This window comes from Lepus europaeus, chromosome 23, assembly GCF_033115175.1.
Source record: "Lepus europaeus isolate LE1 chromosome 23, mLepTim1.pri, whole genome shotgun sequence".
Lineage (NCBI taxonomy): Eukaryota > Metazoa > Chordata > Mammalia > Lagomorpha > Leporidae > Lepus > Lepus europaeus.
The window spans coordinates 30135612-30155573 of NC_084849.1; the positions used below are offsets into that span (position 1 = coordinate 30135612).

Consider the following 19962-nt stretch of genomic DNA (forward strand, 5'->3'; position numbering starts at 1 on the left):
CAGCCCCCCAGAACATATTTCTCTTAAAAGTATCCTATATTATCTTCCGAGACATCTATACACATGTAAACAAGGGTACTTTATAGTGTCATTAAAAAGTCTGTCTTGCTGTAATAAATTTTGGAAGGTTTTAAAAACATTTATGTACTATGTGTTATAAAAAAGAATGAATTTCAATATTTACACCAAAGTAATGTCATCTTTTAGCTCCATTTTCCATGATCCTTTTGAAGTGCATTCGTAATAGACATATTTAGGGAGCTGGTATTGTGGCAAAATACCTTCTTTGATGCTGGCATTCCTTATGGGCACTGGTTTGTGTCTGGCTGTTCCACTTCTGATACAACTCCCTGCTAATGTGCCTGGCAAAGCAGTGAAAGATGGCTGAAATCCTTGGTTACTGTACCCATGTGGAAGACCCAGTTAAAGCTCCTGGCTCCTGGCTTGGCCTGTCCAAGTCCCAACAATTGCATTCATTTGGGGAGTGAACTAGCAGGCAGAAATCTCTTCCAGCCTGTCTCTCTGCTTTATGAATAAAATGAAAATAATTAAATAATATTTTTTGACAGGCAGAGTTAAACAATGAGGGAGAGAGAGACAGAGAGAAAGGTCTTCCTTTTCCGTTGGTTCACCTCCCACCAAATGGCAGCTACAGTCGGCACACTGCGCCAATCTGAAGCCAAGAGCCAGGTGCTTCCTCCTGGTCTCTCATGTGGGTGCAGTGCCCAAGCACTTGGGCCATTCTCCACTGCCTTCCTGGGCCACAGCAGAGAGCTGGACTGGAAGAGGAGCAACTGGGACAGAACCGACGCGCCAACTGGGATAGAACCTGGGGTGCTGGCACCACAGGCGGAGGATTAGCCAAGTGAGCCATAGCACCGGCCAGTAAATAAAATTTAAAATGAGATATATACCCATGTGTCTTTTTTTCTTTAGAAGGGGGCATTTTTTCTGTACCTTGCATTACATAAGCAATCTGTCTTTAAATCATTTTTCAGAACAATTACATATTTAACATTGGATTGTACGGGTTTATCAATTCCCAATCAATATACATTTAGGTTGCTTCTGTTTTATTCCCATCATGAACAGTATTACAAACAACTTACAGTCTTTATGCATTTGACCAAATTAATGTAAGGTAAGTTTCTACAATTGAATCATACTAAGGGACATTTGCATTTCAAGTATTTTGTAGAGAGATCTCCCAAGTTATCCTCCAAAGAGACTCTACTGCATTACATTCCTACCAATATGAATGCAAGAGCCTGTGTCCCCACACCTTCAACAAGTCTGTGTGATCAGGGTCAGAATTCCTTCAGATGCTTCCAATTTCCCATTTCTTCTGATCTCTATCTTCAAATTTCCCTTCCTGCTTTTTAGCTCTTTGATCACACTTGGCTTTCTTACCAAACTTCTCTCTGAATGTGGCCTTGCACTTATTTCCTCTATATTTACCCTCTATGCTGCCTTGTTTCACACCTCCAACCTCAGTTTTCCTGCTCACAAACTTCCTGAATAGCCTCCCTGAAGCTCAGCACAAGTAAACACAAAATAGGTACTCTTTCCCTGGTCTCCCAACCTGCCAGCCTCCTCAACCAACAGAGAATGTTAATCAGAGAACATGGAACTAATTCATCAGGGTCACATTATAACAAGAAATGAATTCCTATTGGTGTAGCCATGGGGAAAAGTCATCTAGAAGAATTCTGTATTGTCTTTTGTTAAAATGGAATCTGGAGCTGACACTGTGGCTTAGCAAGTAAAGCTGCCACCTGCGGTGCTGGATTCCATATGGGTGCCTACTTCACTTCTAATCCAGTCCTGGCTAATGAGCCTCAGAAAGAAGCAGAGGATGGCCTAGGTGCTCGGGTCCCTCTTTCCATATGGGAGACGTGGATGTAATCCTAGCTCCTGGCATCAGTTTAGGCCTGCCTGATCATTGTGGTCATTTGGGGCAGTGAATGACCAGAGGAAAGATCTCTTTCTGCCTCTGCCTCTCCTTTTCTGTAACTCTGCCTTTCAAATAAACAAATAAACTTTTAAAAAAGAAAAAGAAATTACAAGTAACTTAAAAATCAATGCAGGGGCCTGTGCTGTGGCTCAGTAGGCTAATCCTCAGCCTGCGGCGCTGGCACACCGGGTTCTAGTCCTGGTTGGGGCACCGGTTCTGTCCTGGTTGCTCCTCTTCCACCCTGGGAAGGCAGTGGAGGATGGCCCAAGTTCTTGGGCCCTGCACCTGTGTGGGAGACCAGGGGGAAGCACCTGCCTCTGGCTTCAGATCAGCACAGCGCGCTGGTCATTTGGGGGATGAACCAGTGGAAGGAAGACCTTTCTCTCTGTCTCTCTCTCTCACTAACTCTGCCTGTCCAAAAACAAAACAAAACAAAACAAAAAAATCAATGCGTGGGTCAGTTCTGTGACATAGTCAGTTCTGTGACTGCAGTGCCAGCAACCCCTGTGGGCACTGTTTGGAGTCCCAGCTGCTCCACTACTGATCCAGCTCTCTGCTATGGCCTGGGAAAACAATGAAAGATGGCCTAAGTGGTTGGGCCCCTGCACCCATGTGGGAGATCTAAAAGCTCCAGGTTCCTAGCTTCAGATCAGCACATCTCTGGCCATTGCAACCAACTGGGGAGTGAATCATCAGATGGAAGACCTATCTCTTTCTCTCTGCCTCTCCTCCTCTCTCTGTGTAACTCTTTCAAATAAATAAATCATTTAAAAAATTGAATCTTTTTTTTCTATATTGCATACTAGATAGTATTCCTGTATTTGAATCAATAGTTCATGATAATTATCCATTATTCCTTCTGTGGAACTGGGAGTAATCAAAAATACAGAGGAAAGAAAGGAAAAATCTAAACATCTAAAGTACTAGATTGAAAGAAGGAACAAATGGACAGGAAGGCTAGAGTTGAGATTGTAAACATTAGGTTAAGAATAAAAGCCAACTTTGTAAATCCTTAAAAACAGAAAGGAAGAAGGGGGAAATAGGTAAGGAAGTATGGTTATGTTCTTAGAATTGTATCCATGAAAAATATGGAATCTGTTCTCTTTATATTAATAAAAATAAAACTGTTTAAAAATTAAAAGATTTTTTGTCTTTTACTGTGTCACTACTGCCTCATCCCAGCACTCTAAAAACAGAATCCCAAGGCAGGCATCAGTTGCAGGTTGGGGCACAGTGGAAGGGCCAGTGACAGCCCTATTTCTCTAACAGCAACCTCTGCATCCCAACTTCAGATCCAGCCAAGGTCTACCAACTACCCAGAATAAACTTCATAAAATAAACCTGTGATGGGGAACACTTGGAGAAAAATCAATGACCTCACTGTCTCCTTGCCCATGACACATCTTAGGAATTAGCATGCTGCTAAAGAAAGTGAGATTATGGCCAAGCTATGTATAAAGAACACAAGAATAAAAAGTTGGGAGGCATTTTTGTGGTTTATGAGCACTCACATTGAACTACAGATGATGGAAGGAGATGGATCCCAGAATGGGAGCTAAAGTAGCCAGCCCAGACAGAAGTGGTCAAGCAGCCTTTAAGTTGAGATTTATGAATATTTGCAAACTGTAAAATGAGTTCTACATACAGTAAATGTAATTTTTCCCCCTTAGGACACAAGGAACAACATTTTTCCCCCAATTTTATCCATTTATTTTTTCATTTCATTTGATAGGCAGGGAGAGAAGAAGAGGGAGAAGGAGAGAGATTTCCATTGCTGGTACATTCCAAATGCGCACAACAGCCGGGAATGCACCAGCCTGAAGCCAGGACTCTGGAACTCCATCCAGGCCTGGGTGAGTTCAACTGATCCTGAAGACACACAGTCCTCAGTGATACCTACTTCTATATAGATACATCTTAGTATAAAATAACACCCCTTCTTGAATGGTTTTGAGATCTCATCACAGATGAGAAGACATTGTTCCAAAGGCTGATGTGAATCAACAGGTTTCCTGCCTACCTAAGAATCAGCCTGGTCACTAGGGAGACCAAGGAAAGAGGCCCAAGCAAAGCCACTTGGAACCTGTGCAGAGTCCATCTCTGGAGTGAGCAAGAAGACAACACCAGTCATGGGCAGTTCTGGGCCCCCTTGACCCTGGAGTGGGTACAAAAACTAGCCAACTCACATTTAGGCTGAGGGAACAGACCAGCATCCTGGCCAAAGATTGTGTCACCCATTCAGGAATCTGGACACAGGAGTGGCCTAAAAAGAACCACCACAAAGAGATGCACAAAACAGGAGTTAGCCAGAGTGCTAAGGGGGTAATAAAGGCACAGATTCTAGCCCAAGATAGCAGACCATGCCAACCTTCTCTTTTGTTGTAAAGTTCCCTTCCTTTATTTTAAAGGCTTTGGAAAACATATCTGTTAACACTTTGACTGTAAAACATACATGGACTACTCATAATTGGACTATAAATATTATTTCTCTGAGCAATGACCATCAGGAACTACCTCAAGAAGGGACAATCAAAGGTGATTATTTCAGTCCCATTCATAGAGAGTTATGCATCCCCAAGGAACCTCTTTTTACAAGCAACTTCTCTTATACACTTAACCCAAATTGCTGTATTTCACTCTACACACACACACAAAATGAAAACTGAAATAAAGAACTCCAGTCTATCAATCCGCTAGTTTAAGCAAAGGGCACATGTGCATTATTCCAGGTCTGCACCCCCTTTGACTGTGCTCACAGGTGGACTATTTGCACAGGAATGTGGAGTGTGAGTCAGGAGTAACTGCAGCAGTGAAAGTGGTCAGTGTTTCCATAAAACTGATTTCAGTGACCTCAGATGCAATCATAAAACTTCTGCTCCTAGCAAAGGACACACACACAGCCATATTCAACCCTTTCCTACAAAATTCTGTTGCATGCTGTTTATTTAGGATTGTCTTTTTACATTTAATTACACCAGTTCTCTACTGCTTATAGAAATAGCAATGTAAGAATACTGAAAAGTGAGTCAACTATATCAAATTATTTTAGAAATTAACCCTAAATTTAAAAAAAAAAAAAAAACCTAAAAGCCTAAAAGATAGAAGTTTAATTTTGGCAATCTGCACAAATGACCTATGTCTTATCTGTGCTTTTGAATACTTCCCGATCTCCCTTCTGGCCTTCCCCTCACCTCCTTTCTGCATCACTGCCCCTCATGCCACTGAAGCACACTCCCTTTGGAGCAGTCTACAGGACTGCTGCAGAAATGTTACTTATTTCAAAATGGCTCAGAAAGACAGGGCTGAACGCCATCTAATGGCAATACGCAGGCCTTCTAATATCCCTTAAATATGTTGCCAGCATATGTGGGGCCAGCATTGTGGAATCTTAGGTAAAGCCACTGCCTGTGACACTGGATTCAACATGGGCTGTGGTTCATGTCCTAGTTACCCTACTTCTAATCCAGCTCCCTAGTCATGAGCCTGGAAAAGCACCACAGAATAGCCCAAGTACTTGTATCCCTCCTCCTTCAAGGGAAACTTGAATGAATCCTCAGCACTTAGTACTGTGGTCACTGAAGAAGTGAACCAGTGGATGGAAGAAGATTGATCTCCCTCTCTCTCTCTCTCTCCCTCTCTCTGAGTGTGTGTGTGTGTGTGGAGGAGGGTGTCTTTCCCTCTCTTCAATTCTGCCTTTCAAATAAATAAGCTTCTTTAAAAAACCACTTTTAGGGCCATCCATGGATCATGCATCACATAAAAGACATGGATGGAGTCCTAGGATCCAGGCTATTAACGTGCCCAGCCCTGTTCACTGTGGCCATTTGAGGAGTGAAGCAGCAGATGCAAGATCCTCAGCCTTCTTTCTTTCTCTGTAAATCTGCCTTTAAAGTAAAAATTTAAAGTAAAAATTTTAAAATGTACTAAAAAAAAGGGGGGGGGGGGTGAAAAAGAAGCCACATCCAAACAACAGAGCCAGGCTACAGTTGTGCTGTCCCTCAGCAGCCTTCTGTTCCAAGTGGGAAGTCTCCAGCTTACAGACATTCACATAAAAGACACACTCACAGCATATTTCAAAATAACAGAGGAGAGGTTTTCAAGGCAGGTTGATTTTAGGATGCCTTTTAGTGAAAAATTATGCTGAGTGAGAGCGGCAAGATGGTGGAATAGGCAGGGAGCACATTGATAGTTCAGCAAGACACACAGGTTAATAAAAGTGGAGATACTGCAGGGTCAAGGAAGAGTAGGGGAAGAAACAGCAGCAGAAACTCTTCCGGAACTAGTGATTCACAGTGGACCTGCGTGGAGAGCATGGGAGCCCAAGTTCGGGACACCAGCGGCAGACTCAACCCACCAGCGCTGGAACGCGAGGTCACCATCAACTATGCTAATTCATTTAGTGACAGTAGAGAGCAGCAAGTCTAATAGCAAGTTTGTGGAGCATCCCAGGATTATTCATTTATCTGTGTACCAGACCGTTTACTGAAGATTTGGAAAGCAGAATTAATTTTGTCTTCCTTAACTCTTATTTCCTGACCACACATCTTCTGGAGATGCCTTTACAGGGGGTGCAGGGAAAAGGAAGACTGGAAAATTTTGCCTAATACATAAATTATAACCTCCATGAATGTGACAGATTAACAGGGAAATCTGTTTAAAAGAAATGATGGAGGGAGAATTGCTGGTAGGCCAACTAATTTCAGTGGATGGTAGCAAAAATGATATTTTGTAATGGGCAGTATGATCAAATAACACAAACATTTGATTTATATAGAGAAATAGGAAATTTCTCTCTAGGTTTTTTTGGGGGGAGCTCTAAATTTATGGTAGCACTTCTCCTAGACACACACTGTATCTTTTTTTTTTTTTTTTTTTTTGACAGGCAGAATGGATAGTGAGAGAGAGAAAGGTCTTCCTTTTTGCCGTTGGTTCACCCTCCAATGGCCGCTGCGGCCGGCGCATCTCGCTGATCTGAAGCCAGGAGCCAGGTGCTTCTCCTGGTCTCCCACGCAGGTGCAGGGCCCAACCACTTGGGCCATGCTCCACTGCCTTCCCGGGCCATGGCGGAGAGCTGGCCTGGAGGAGGGGCAACCGGGATAGAATCCGGTGCCCCAACCGGGACTAGAACCTGGTGTGCCGGCACCGCAAGGCAGAGGATTAGCCTGTTAAGCCACGGCGCCGGCCCTCATGTTTTTTATGTTTCTGGTACAAGTCATTTTCTGAACAAGATCATAAACTTAAGAACCCGGTTTGGGCTTTTCTTTTTGTAGGTACCCTCTTTAGCTCTAAGTATATAATAGATGATTTTTAAAAAACGTGCTGGGAGTGAGAGTTTGATGCAGCTGTTAAGACTTGGGATGACTGCATCCTATATTGGGGTACCTCGGTTCCAGTCTTAGCTTTGCTTCTACTTCTAGCTTTCCACTAATATGCACCCTGGGAGGCAGCAGTGATGGCCCAAGTAGTTGAGGGACCCAGCCATGACTGCTGTGGGCATTTGGAGAGTAAACCAGCAGATGAAAGATCTCTCACCCTCTTTCTCTGCCTTTCAAATACATGTAATACAATTATATGTATTATGTATATGTGTATATACATGATATATACACATATACATAATATATATATATATATATTATATATACATAAAGGAGTGAATGCCACATTCCATGTTGGAATGCTTAGGTTCAAGTCCTGGCTTTTTTCTTTTTTCTTTCCTCCCCTCCCCTCCCCTCCTCTCCCCTCTACTCTCCTCTCCTTTCCTGTCAGAGTTACAGAGAGAGAGAGAGAGGTCTTCCATCCACTGGTTCACTCCCCAATTGGCTGCAACGAAGCTGGGAGCTTCTTCCGGGTCTCCCACGCAGGTGCAGGGGCCCAGGGACTTGGGCCGTCTTCTACTGCTTTCCCAGGCCATAGCAGAGAGCTGGATCGGAGGTGGAGCAGCCGGGTCTCAAACTGGTGCCCATATGGGATGCCGGTGTTTTCGGACAAGGCTTTAACCCACTGTGCCACAGTGCTGGCCCCCTAGCTCTATTTCTGACCAGTCCCAGCTGTTACATTTGGGGAGTGTCAGCATATGGAGATCTCTCTGTCTTTCAAAAAGAAAGGTTGTTGCTGTTTTGGTTGATAGAGTTTCCATTTTCTAAAGAGCTTGTTTTTGTGCAAATGAAATCAGAGTGCTGACAAGTTTAATTTTGTGGACTATTTTTTTTTTTTTTTAAGGAGTGAAGTGAAGGAGGTGATAGAGATCATTTAAATGGGTGTTTAAATATGAGAAACACTTTTCAGAGCACAACTGGAGAATGATGAAAGCATAGTGATTGTTGAAGTCACTTTTTAAAAGGTGATGATGTCTAAAGAGATGTTGGGAATTTGTTCAAGCTACATTGAACATACTCCCTGATTGGCTGAAGCAGAACTATAACTTTTGTACTTTCTAGCATATAGGCTGTCTCAGGAAGAATTTCTACCAAAAGAAATAATTTCTGGCTTCTTGAATTAAGAACTGAAAGAGTGGGTGGCACTGTGACATAAGCAGGTAAAGCAGCTGCCTGTGGCGCCGGCATCCCATGTGGAACCAGTTTGGGTCCTGGCTGCTCCGCTTCCGGTCTAGCTCTCTGCTGTGGCCTGGGAAAGTGGTGGAAGATGGCTCAAGTCCTTGGGCCCCTGCACTCATGTGGGAGACCTGGAAGAAGCTCCTGACTTCAGATCATCCCAACTCTGGCCATTGTGGCTGTTGGGGAGTGGACCAGCCGATGGAAGACCTCTCTGTCTGCTTCTGCCTCTCTGTAACTCTGCCTTCCAAACAAATAAATAAATCTTTAAAAATAATTAAAAAAAAAAAAAGAAAGAAAAATTATGCTGAGTGTAAGCAGAAGCTTTTTGGTGCAGCCAAGTTATCCCAGTGCCTAATTCAAGGAGTCAGCCTGTGCTGACAGGGGAGAGAGCTGAATCGTCTCCATTGCTCATCTCAGCATCATAAAGAAAAGGAAAAAAATGTACTCATGTCTGTGGTTATAAACATGATGGAAGCACAAGAATTTCAGAAGGGGGAGAGCAAAGCTCAGATATAGTTTTCTGAAGAAAATAAAATGAAGTAAGTCTCAGAACATAATGTGGGTTGGAAAACACCATCAGTTCATCAGCTCTCACCAGGATCCAGGAAAGCTGCCTTGCTTACCCTCAGACCAAATATTTTAAAACACATTTTCTGATTAAATGAATGCAGAAGATCACTACACTCAGCAATCTGAGTCTCCAAGTGCCAAAAAAATGTCCTTAAGTTTCCACTATGGGAAGAGGTAGCCCAACCAGGCGCTGAGAACATGAGAAAAGCTTTTCCACAACAAAGAATGTGAAATATGAAGCAGTCACACAGGAAAACATTTTTAGGTGCTAAATGTGAGCCCCAGGATAAGCACACAGCAAACCTGTTAGGTCCCAAGAGAAGTCAGCTTGTTAGTCCTGCAGTCACAAGGAAAACACAACTACTTAAAATGCTTCATGGTGACTGAAAACACTTTGCCCTTCTCTGAAGAATAGCCTGATGTCAACAAGGGCTGAGAGTAGGGAAATAGAATCACATACAGTCTACTGGATGTGAATTAATGGAAAAACCTGAAAATGATCCCAAGACTAGAGAAGTATAACAAGAAAAGCAATGAAATGAGGGATGGATGAGTGTCTTCAGCCCCTTTCCTCTATCAAATTCCTTAGAAACCTACATTTGCTAATGTAGTGTCATTCACTCCACTGCCAAAGGGTTGGAATGAACGCATGACAAGTTGTCCACCTTGAAGGTGACCAATCAGTCTCTTTCAATGCCCACTGTCACACAATAAATAGTCTTCCTAAGAAGGCAGGCCAAGTAGCATTTTAGATCAAGGCAATGACTATTGCTGGGGAATCATCCCCTTTGCAGACCAGCAGAAACAGCAAAGAGAAAGAAGGGGGAAAAAATGCAGAGAAAAATATGGAAACTCCATGTGGTACAGACTCCATCTTTCTGGCTTACAGATGCTCAGCCAAGAGCCACCACAGGCTTTAAGAACCACTGGGCAGCAGCAACACTCCATGGTCACTCAGAAAAGTCAGACAGCTTCTTGTTGTCTATACATAGCTGACTTGGGTCTGTACACATTCTGGGTGAAATGCACCCAAGTTAAGCAAAGAAAAAGACTTATAAAACCTTCAAATATAATATTTCATGGCAAATGAACTTTGCAAAGCCAAGTCACCCAGTAGAGTAGGTGGAGGAATCTATATTTTAAAGCAGCACCACTCATGGCAGGCCTCATATACATGCAAAGAACAGTTTTGAGCTATGCAATTTCTTCACATGTGCATTGTCTCTTCTTTCTACATAATGTGCATACAGAAAATAACATCTGTACATACGAGTTGGTATAAATTGTATACATGCACAAACATGCATCTCCATATGCAACCTAACACTGTTTCCAGAAACAGATTCTATATGAGCTAATGACAGCAACATTATTTTTGATGCACATGCCTATCTCATCACACAGGATTCCCACTTCTGTTTTCTAAGAAGGAATAAAGCCATTTCAACAACATGCCTGGCATCTCTGGCAGTGTGTAGAAACATAACCGATGTCTGGAATGTGTTGTCTAGAAGTGTCTTTCACAGGATTGGTAATTGTAGCTATTCATTCACTCTTAAACAGATTTGTAAGTTGCCTTGGATTTACCATTAACATTTTGCAGGGGTGGGAATGTTTTTTCTGCCAAGGCCATTTGGAGATTTATAACATCATTCATGGACTATACAAAATTACTGAATTAAAAATTAGCATGCTGTAGATTGATTATCCAATCCAACATGCAGTTGCCTTGGCAGGTCCAGAACAAATGATTTCATGGACCCTAAATGGCCCACAGGCTGGATGTTCCCCATCCCTGATTTAGAGTAGAATATTAACTAAGGTTCTGACTTCTTACTCTTCACTTACTGGCCCAGTCAGAGCTGATGTGCAATAAAGGCCCCTGGAACCAACTGCAGTTAGAAGAAACTTCTTTCCACTTCCCTTGTAACTTTAGGTTGTGCATTTTCATAGCCACTGATTCCACCCAAAATGTCTATTGATGGGCTAGTATTGTAGCGCAATGTGTTAAGCTACCTCCCACAATGCCAACATCTCATATGAGCACCAGTTCAAGCCTCAGCTGCTCCACTTCCAATCGAGTTCCCTACTAATATGCCTGGGAAAGGCAGAAGATAGCCCAAAACTTGGGTCCCTGCCACCCACATGGGAGTCCCAAACAGTGTTTGAGGCTCTACTTACGAGTCACTTTCTAGTTTTACTTCCCAGATGGCTGCATTATTCTAAATGAGTTTCATAAATTAGTAATCTGGTGACAACACCATTCTAATAGAACATTTGAATCACTCAAAATTATTTATGTGAAAACTCCATTACACTAAAAGTCAGTCAGCAATAGTTTTCAAGGCCACATCTTCTACTCCATTATGTGGGCAATCTCTGGGGGGAAAGGGACACTTTTGTTTTTCCTCTTCTTAGCCTCCTCACATTAGTGACTTCCATGGATATTTCCAGAGAACACAGTGATTATGAAAATGTGGAACTAGTATCCTCCCATGTCAAAAGTGTCATGGGCTTAAACACAGAACCCAAAGTAAGACAAGGCCCTCTTTTTTTTTTTTTTTTTGACAGGCAGAGTGGACAGTGAGAGAGACAGAGAGAAAGGTCTTCCTTTGCTGTTGGTTCACCCTCCAATGGCACCGCGCTGATCTGATGGCAGGAGGCAGGTGCTTCTCCTGGTCTCCCATGGGGTGCAGGGCCCAAGGACTTGGGCCATCCTCCACTGCACTCCCGGGCCACAGCAGAGAGCTGGCCTGGAAGAGAGGCAACCGGGACAGAATCTGGCGCCCGGACCGGGACTAGAACCCGGTGTGCCGGCGCCGCTAGGCGGAGGATTAGCCTATTGAGCTGCGGTGCCGGCGGACAAGGCCCTCTTAATTAAAACTATATGGACTTAAGATAGTCAGCTTGGCAAGGTTACTGTAAAGAACGGGGCAGAGAGTGTTATTGTTTTGCATGTATGCTTTTTATAGTTCTCCACTTTATGCAAATCCAGATTAAACTAACTCCACGTTATTGACACACACAGATCTGCATTAACTTCAGTTCACTTCTGATTTTGCAAAGGGATCAGTGGCAGATAACAGTTGACATCCTTGCTAACAGGAGAACAAAGAAAGGCTGAAGACAGAAATCATAAAGCAGCCAAATAAATCATCAACTACGCTTCCATGGCCTCAAACTCCAGACTGAAAAAAGTCTGTTAACTTAACGAAGAGGGATCAATCCACAAAGCTACTGCACGCCCTTCACGCTGCTCCCATCGGGAAAAAGCCAAACACATAGGACCACAGCTGCCAGATGCAGTCGCCAGGGACCCCACAGGCCAATCAATAAGAAGCAGGATGGGGTCCCTGGAGCAGATCCTAGCCTGATCCTCCTTCCCCAGCCCCCTGCTGCCCCAGGCTCCAGGCTTTAGGCTTCCAAGCCCCGCCCCGCCAGAAGCACCCTGGGGACACAGCCAGAGGCTCAGCCTGAAGGCATTCAGCGACCCACCCAAAGTGGGAACTGAGCTTATTTAAATGTAGAGAACTGGAATCTCTGCCTTCCTTCGCTGTCCTCTCGCCGGCCCTGCTTGTTTAATTTCCCCCACCGGTGCCTTCTCTTGTAACCACTAAATAAAGCACATTCAGGAAAATTGGAGCAAAGTAGCCGGCCGGACTGGCTGGGCGCTGGGGGCTGGGAAGCGGCAGTGGGAGACAGGGCAGCCAGGGCCCCATCCCCAGCCTTGCCAGGAAAAGCTGCCAGGATCGCTAAGAAACCAGGGAGCCCCGTCTGGGAGCCGCCAGCCACCTCACACCAAACCCCTGCCCCACAAACACATTCCCTCCATACTTGCCGTGCAAAGCCCCGGAGCAGGTCACACGTGGAGTGAAGCGGCGTGTGGGGGCAGGAAAAGTCCCCGGCACGTGGGACCCACAGGCGGCAGAAGCTGAAGCACAGACGCAGCGGGTGGCAGGCTGGGGCTTTGTGCGCTCAAACTGCTGGGTTGGTGACTGCCGGCACGAGAAGCAGCGAACGCAGGAGAAGCAGCAGTGCGGCCATGTAGAGCTGACTCAGAGCGCCCAACGCACTTCCTCGGGCCCAAACTTGGAGCATGCGCACTCGGAGCACGTAGTACATCAGCTCACCTAGCACTCTGGGAAATGGAGTCCAGGCCGGGGCTTTCCCAAAGAGACCAGATGGGCCTCCCCAAGGGCTTCTGTCTGCAGCAGATGGAGACAGACAGGAGAACAGGGCATCTGCTTTTGTTTATATCCCTCCTTCCCTTCCTTCCCACCCCAAAAATCTCAAAGATCAGTTGGTGCTCCGTCTTTCCTGAACCAAAATCTTAAACAGTGACACCCACCGCTGCTAACTGACACCCAAATCCTTGCTCCTTCAGAAACTCTGTCTCCTTCCAGAAAAATCTTACTTGCTGCTTTGTTCATGGAAACGACTCTTAAGTAATAAATGACCATGAATACAGTTTAACTTTTAACAGAGGTGCAGAGGGCATAGTTTAACATCCAGATTTGAGAAAATAATTTTAATTTGTGTTTTATTGATACTTATAGTTCCTTGCAAATCATTTCACAGTATTCTTAAGTCACCAAATACAGAAATAAACAGGGGAATTGGATACAGAACTAACATTACTGAGTACCTTCTGAGAATTCCTTACATTGTATTATTTATACCTTAGATTAATCCCGGAGACAGTATTATCAGGAGTTCACAAAGACAAAACTGAGGTAGAAAAAGTTTAGTATTTGACCATGGCAATATCGTTAAAAGTCTATGTAAACAGAAGTCACTGTGCACTTACTCCCCATGTAGGACCTCTGTCCTCAATGAGTTGTACTATGAGAATTAACTGCAAAACATGTTCTCAAACAGTATTTCTTACATCGCTGACAGGTATGTGGCAAACTGTTGAAATCTTTACTTAGTATAGAGTTGGTCTTCTATATATAAAGTAAATTAAAAATGAATCTTAAAGAAGAATGGGATGGGGGAGTAAGAGGTGGGATAAGAGTGAGAGAGGGAGGGTGGGTATGGGGGGAAAATCACTATATTCCCAAAGTTGTACCTATGAAAACTGTATTCATTAAATAAAAGCTTTAACAAAAAAAGTCTAGGTTAAAGGCCAACTGAAACCTAATATTGGTTTAAGAAATCTTCCTTTTCCTTGAGACTCTGTTTTTAAATCATAGATTTCTCATTCAGAAAAAAACAGTGAGAGAGAGGAAGAGTACCTACAACAGTAATCTACACTGTAGAGAATCACATAGAATTATAACTTATCTTAAAAAAGATAGGATATGCAAAGTTGCTATTATTCCATGGTCATTTTTTCTTATGCTTAACATCAAGATAACATATAAATATTATGCATTCTTAGATATATGTGTGTTCTTTCTTTTTTTTTTTTGAAAGTCAGAGTTACACAGAAAGAGAAGAGGCAGAGACAGAGAGAGAGAGAGAGAGAGAGAGAGAGAGATCCACTGGTTTATTACTCAGTAGGCCACAACAACCAGAGCTGTGCTAATCCAAAACCAGGAGCAAGGAGCTTCCTCTGGTTCTCCCACATGGATGCAGGGGCCCAAACACTTGGGCCATCTTCTACCACCTTCTCAGGCCATAGCAGAGAGCTGGATTGGAAGTGGAGCAGCTGGGACTTGAACCAGAGCCATATGAGATGCCGGCACTGGAGGCAGTGTCTTTACCCACAGCATCAGCCCCCAGAATGCTTAACTCTACCCATTGACTTTGTACTAGTATTTCCTATATCAGTTAATATTCTTTGTGTAGATTGTTGTTTCTTGACAGCTTGAAAACTTCATGAGGCAAGAAGCTTGTTTGCTTGAACATTAAAACTCAGCATCTTGACAGAGTCAGTCCCTTAGTTGAATACATAAATGAGGATAAAAAATAAAAAAGATTTTGACCCCCAAGAACTTCCAAGTAGAGGAGACAAGGAAATAGAAATCTATTTAATGACTGTCACAATTGGGTGAATATATAATTTGTTGTTTTGAGACAAATTTGATCATAAAAGGAATATAATAATAACTACACAGGGTTGAAGTGCATAAACAGGAACTATCCAGGGCCAATCAGATTAAATGTTCACCCTGGCTATGTAAGGCATTTTATTCATTTATTTATTAATCATTTATTGAGCAATCTTTTGTGTGATGTGTGAAAAGAACTAGCAGCCATTTGATTTCCCCAGAAATTGTAGTAAGAGACACTGAGCAACCAAATATAGGCAGGGAGAGTGGACTGAATCACAAAAGGTTTTGGACACCAAGGTAAGGAAGACAAAAGGCAGGGAGGTCAAATAATGGGTCTATAACAGGAAATTTAATAGGTACTGTGGCAGTGGGAACAAAGAAGAAGTAAAGCATTACAGTGAGATCTACAAGGTAGAATGAACAGGATTTCAACACTTAACCATAGTATATGAAGTCAGAATGAAATTCACATGTAAAGTTTAATTTGTATTCTATTATTTAAAGGACAAGATGTTTTCAGTACATTAATATTTATCAGTAATAATAGGTTAATTCTGGGGCTGGTGCTGTGGTTCAGGTAAAGCTGCCACCTGCAGTGCCAGCATTCCATATGGGTGCTTATTTTGAGTCCTGGCTGCTCCACTTCTGATCCAGCTCTCTTCAATGGCCTAGGAAAGCAGTGGAAAATGGTTCAAATTCTTGGGCCCCTGCACCCACATAGGAGACCTGGAAGAAGCTCCAGGCTCCTAGTATCAGATTGCCCTAGCTCTGGTCTGGCCATTGCAGCAATTTGGAGAGTGAGCCAGTGGGTGGAAGACCTCTCTCTCTCGCTCTCTGTATGTGTGTGTGTTTATGTGTGTGTGAGTCTCTGTCTCTCTGTTAACTCTTTCTTTCAAATAAATAAATCTTCAATAACTAGAATAAAAAAATTGTTGTGAGTGCCTACTTTATGTAGCTCAACAGTAGCAAGTGTGACGTATGAGTTGTTAAGTCACTGGGAAGAAAGGAACACACGGACACAAGACTGTCTTTTCCAATTTTATTATTCACACACTGGGGACACACCAGGGGGTTTATATCACTCTACTCATCAGTATGCTCATTGGGGTCAATACACTTATCAGTATCAATATACTCATCAATCTATCCTATTTAATACACTCATCACTAAACTTAACACTATTATTTAATGTGACTTAACTATTTAACTACTCAACTACTTAACCACTTAACTACTTGACTTAACCACTTAACTACTTAATTTAATACATCTACCCAATCTTAACAATATCACTTATCAGCTAGGCAATCAATATTATTATACCACAAGTCACAACAAACTCTATTAAAGTAATCTTAAGTACTATCACAATAAACAATACAAGTACAGCAAAAGATTCAATACATAACATTGGTTTTCTACGTTTATCTAGGCTCGCATCACTATCATGAATGTGTTTCTCCTTCGGGGAGTGTCCAGTGTCCAGAGTTCAGTGTCTCAGCAGGGACGGAACTTGGACCAGTCACTTACAGGTGGGAAGCTGTGGGAAGGTTATCTCTCTAGGCAGTAGGCTCAAGATTCCAGGCGGGCAACAGGCAAAAAGTTGGAGAGGTCCCCTGTTGAGAGGCCTGGTCTGGCTCTGCCATCAGGTCTGGCAGCAGGCTGATAAGGACTCCAGGCAAGGAGGTGAGATGGCATATTGGCTGGTCAGACATGGCTGCAGGACAGCAACACTAGCTCCACTGGCCTCTTGATCCCATTGTTGCTTTGTGCCACGTAGCAAAAGCTAGCAGGCTGGCTCTTTGACTCCAAATGCGAGGAGATCCAGAGATTCACTCACACTGGGCCACACACACACACACACACACTCACACAGACAATGGGGTTACGGCTCAGGCACAGCTCTGCAGGTTGGCTTGTGCTGCTACCTGCTCTGTGCAGAGTAGCAGGCTGCCACTTCAGCTCCAGATGTGTGGAGATCCAGAGGTTCACACACACTGGGCCATGATTCCTGAGAGGAAGAAGAGTGGTGCAAGGGCTCCCATTTTATCCTCATTTTCGGCAGTTCTCTAGCTTGCCATCCTCCAACTTGTCCAATCAATGCTGTTTCCTCCTTGCTTATGTTTGAACTGTCCAGTCAGCATGGGTAAGAGGGTATTGTCCATAGCACACTGTTAGCTGACTGACCAGAAATGTCTGCTTGGTATGATTAGGAGTGTCTCCCTAACAGCCATTAGGCATTGCCTCAGCTCCTGACTTATAACTCCACTTTACTTTTATATTGTGGCTAGTGGTACTTCTTAACTCAATGTTTTACTGTGTTTTCACAGTTCATCTCCTTTTTAGGTAAGCAGTGATCCATGATTCTTTTTGAGATTCCTGTGGGATTCTCCACAAAAATAAAAAGCTACTTCCAGTCAGTTTATAAAATCTCTGTAAATCCAGGACACAGTATTATGGGTAGATGCTATCTATAAGCCCTATGTCAATCATCAAGCCAAGCATTTTTAACTGTGACCAAATACAATAGTCCTCATTATGATGCAGTGACTTAGAAATGAGAAGCCATAATCAGTGTCTATAAGAACAATCTTAGTGAAAAAATTAAATTCAAAAACCCATAACTCAAAGCTGAATATGGAATACATCATTAATTCATGGTAGGTGTGTCCACCAACCTGTACTCAAAGCACAATGAATCAGGAAATAAGTAAAAATTTCCCAGAATAGCCAACATACACATTATTAAGTCCAAGTGAGGTGGCCTGCCACTGGCTCAGCATCATGGCTCTAAAATAAACTCACTCTGTATTGGCTGCTCTGATGAGAGTGGATTTAAACAAAAAGAAGAAAGTAGTAAGTGTGAACAGTGAATAACTGGAAAGATCAGCAACAATACCATAGAGCTCTATGGCCCCTAACTGAATGTAATATGGAGACAGCCGTCTTCTTGACTTCTGGGACATTGCCATGCTCTCACTGTCATGAGATGTAAGTACTGAGCACAGCCAGAGCATTTGAAGCCAGCACCCAAAATTCAGTTAGTGATAATGGAACACAGTAGCTTGAATTCATGGATGCCGTTAGCCTCACTCATTTGCTAGATCATCCTGTTAGGAGCCACTGGAACTGCAAAGCACATGAGCTCAGGGCAGGTAGAAGAGCATGGTGTGTAGGGTCTCATGCTGGTTGTAGCTGTGCAGGTGCATGGGTGGAGGAGGAGGAGAAGAGCAAGAGCCCTAGCACGGTAGGAGTGAGGAGCAGATGATGGAGGAAGTTAAGGGTGACTTGTCTGAACTATGCCTGGTACTCCCCTGGATATAACTGATACAACACGAGTGATGTGAATCTAAAGCCTACCCTACAGGCACTTACAGGCATGGAAGACAGATGGCAAGGACACACACAATTACAAAACTATGTGACAAAAACTGTAGGTGCACAATAGAATCACCTACATCATTTGTGGATGTCATGCCCGTGTCAGGCAGGAATCATCACATAAGGTCAGATCTCAGAGGTAGAAGAACTCAGAAATGACACCACTGTCTGAAATGAAAATAGGCTGATGGTAGGCAGAAGCTTGCTAACTGAAGCTGGAACTGGAACATGGGTCCTGAGAAGCTATCAAACCCATTATTAATCTGGACAAGGCTGAACTCTCCCAGCTTCTGTCCTGGTACCAATGTCTTTGCAGTCATAACCAAGAAAAAGAAACTCATATCTGGCTTTAGCTGACTGGAAGGACTGTGGGAGCTCCCCACATTTGAGGCCAGAATCTCTTTACCCTGAGGTTTCCTCTTTCAAAGAAGGCTCTTTCAAGCATTTTCTTCTTAGTGTAAACCTCTCCTGCCACCAGATCTCCCACAGGCCCACAGATAATTTTAATTATCTCCCACAGGGCAGGTGATAATGACTTGTTGAACAGAATCTTGAAGTGTCATCTAAAAGAAGACTCATTTTATGATACATCATATGGTTGTAACACAAGATGAGAAAACTGAGGCAGTGGAATTGGTCACACTCAAACTTAGAGCCCTTCTGTAAAAGCAAAAAAAAAAAAACAAAAACAGAAAGAAAGAAAGAAAGAAAGAGAGAGAGAGAGAAAATCCCTTCACAGCTCAGAATACGCAACTACCCATCTCCTGAGTACTTGCTCCTGGAAAATGACAAATCCCCTAAGACCAGAGTCTGGCAGTCACTCTCTTAATATTATAGAAAGCATTTGACTTTCCATGCCTAAAATACTCTCATGGGCTCTTCAGCCATATCTGAATGCCTTAAGGGCTTATTTTAGGCATGGAAAGCCAAGACACTCTGGAAAAAAAAAAGAACATGTAAATGAAAGATCTCTGCAAGTGAGATCCCGGTGGAAAGAATGGGGCCATCAAAGAAGGAGGTACCTTCCTTTGAAGGGAGGAGAGAACTTCCACTTTGACTATGACCCTATCGGAATAAGATTTAAGTCGGTGAACTCAAAAGGTTTCCATAGCCTTGGCAACTCATGACTAGAGCCTAGGGAGATTACCCATGCCATAAACAAGAGTGTCAGATTGTTAAGTCAACAACAGGAGTCACTGTGTACTTACTTCTCATGTGGGATCTGTCCTTAATGTGTTGTCCAATGTGAAGTAATGCTATAACTAGTACTGAAGCAGGATTTTACACTTTGTGTTTCTGTATATAAAGATAATTGAAAATGAATCTTGATGTGAATGGAATGGGAGAGGGAGCTGGAGATGGGAGGGGTGCGAGTGGGAGGGAATTTATTGGGGGGGAAAGCCATTGTAATTTATAAACTGTATTTTGGAAATTTATATTTACTAAATAAAAAAAAGAAAGAAAGAAAGCATTTGAGGAGAAAAAGCCCTGCCCCTCCAG

General features: G+C 43.1%; 1 protein-coding gene across 10 annotated transcripts in view; it reads right to left on the bottom strand.

Moving 5' to 3' along the window:
• Positions 1-13138, bottom strand: part of LOC133752191 (zinc finger protein OZF-like) — a 50361-nt gene extending 37223 nt beyond the window's left edge. For all 10 annotated transcript variants that reach the window (XR_009864903.1, XR_009864899.1, XR_009864901.1 and 7 more), the window contains exon 1: positions 12920-13138. The gene's annotated coding sequence lies outside the window, so the exon portion shown is untranslated. The remainder of the gene's footprint in view (positions 1-12919) is intronic.
• Positions 13139-19962: the final 6824 nt, after the last annotated feature.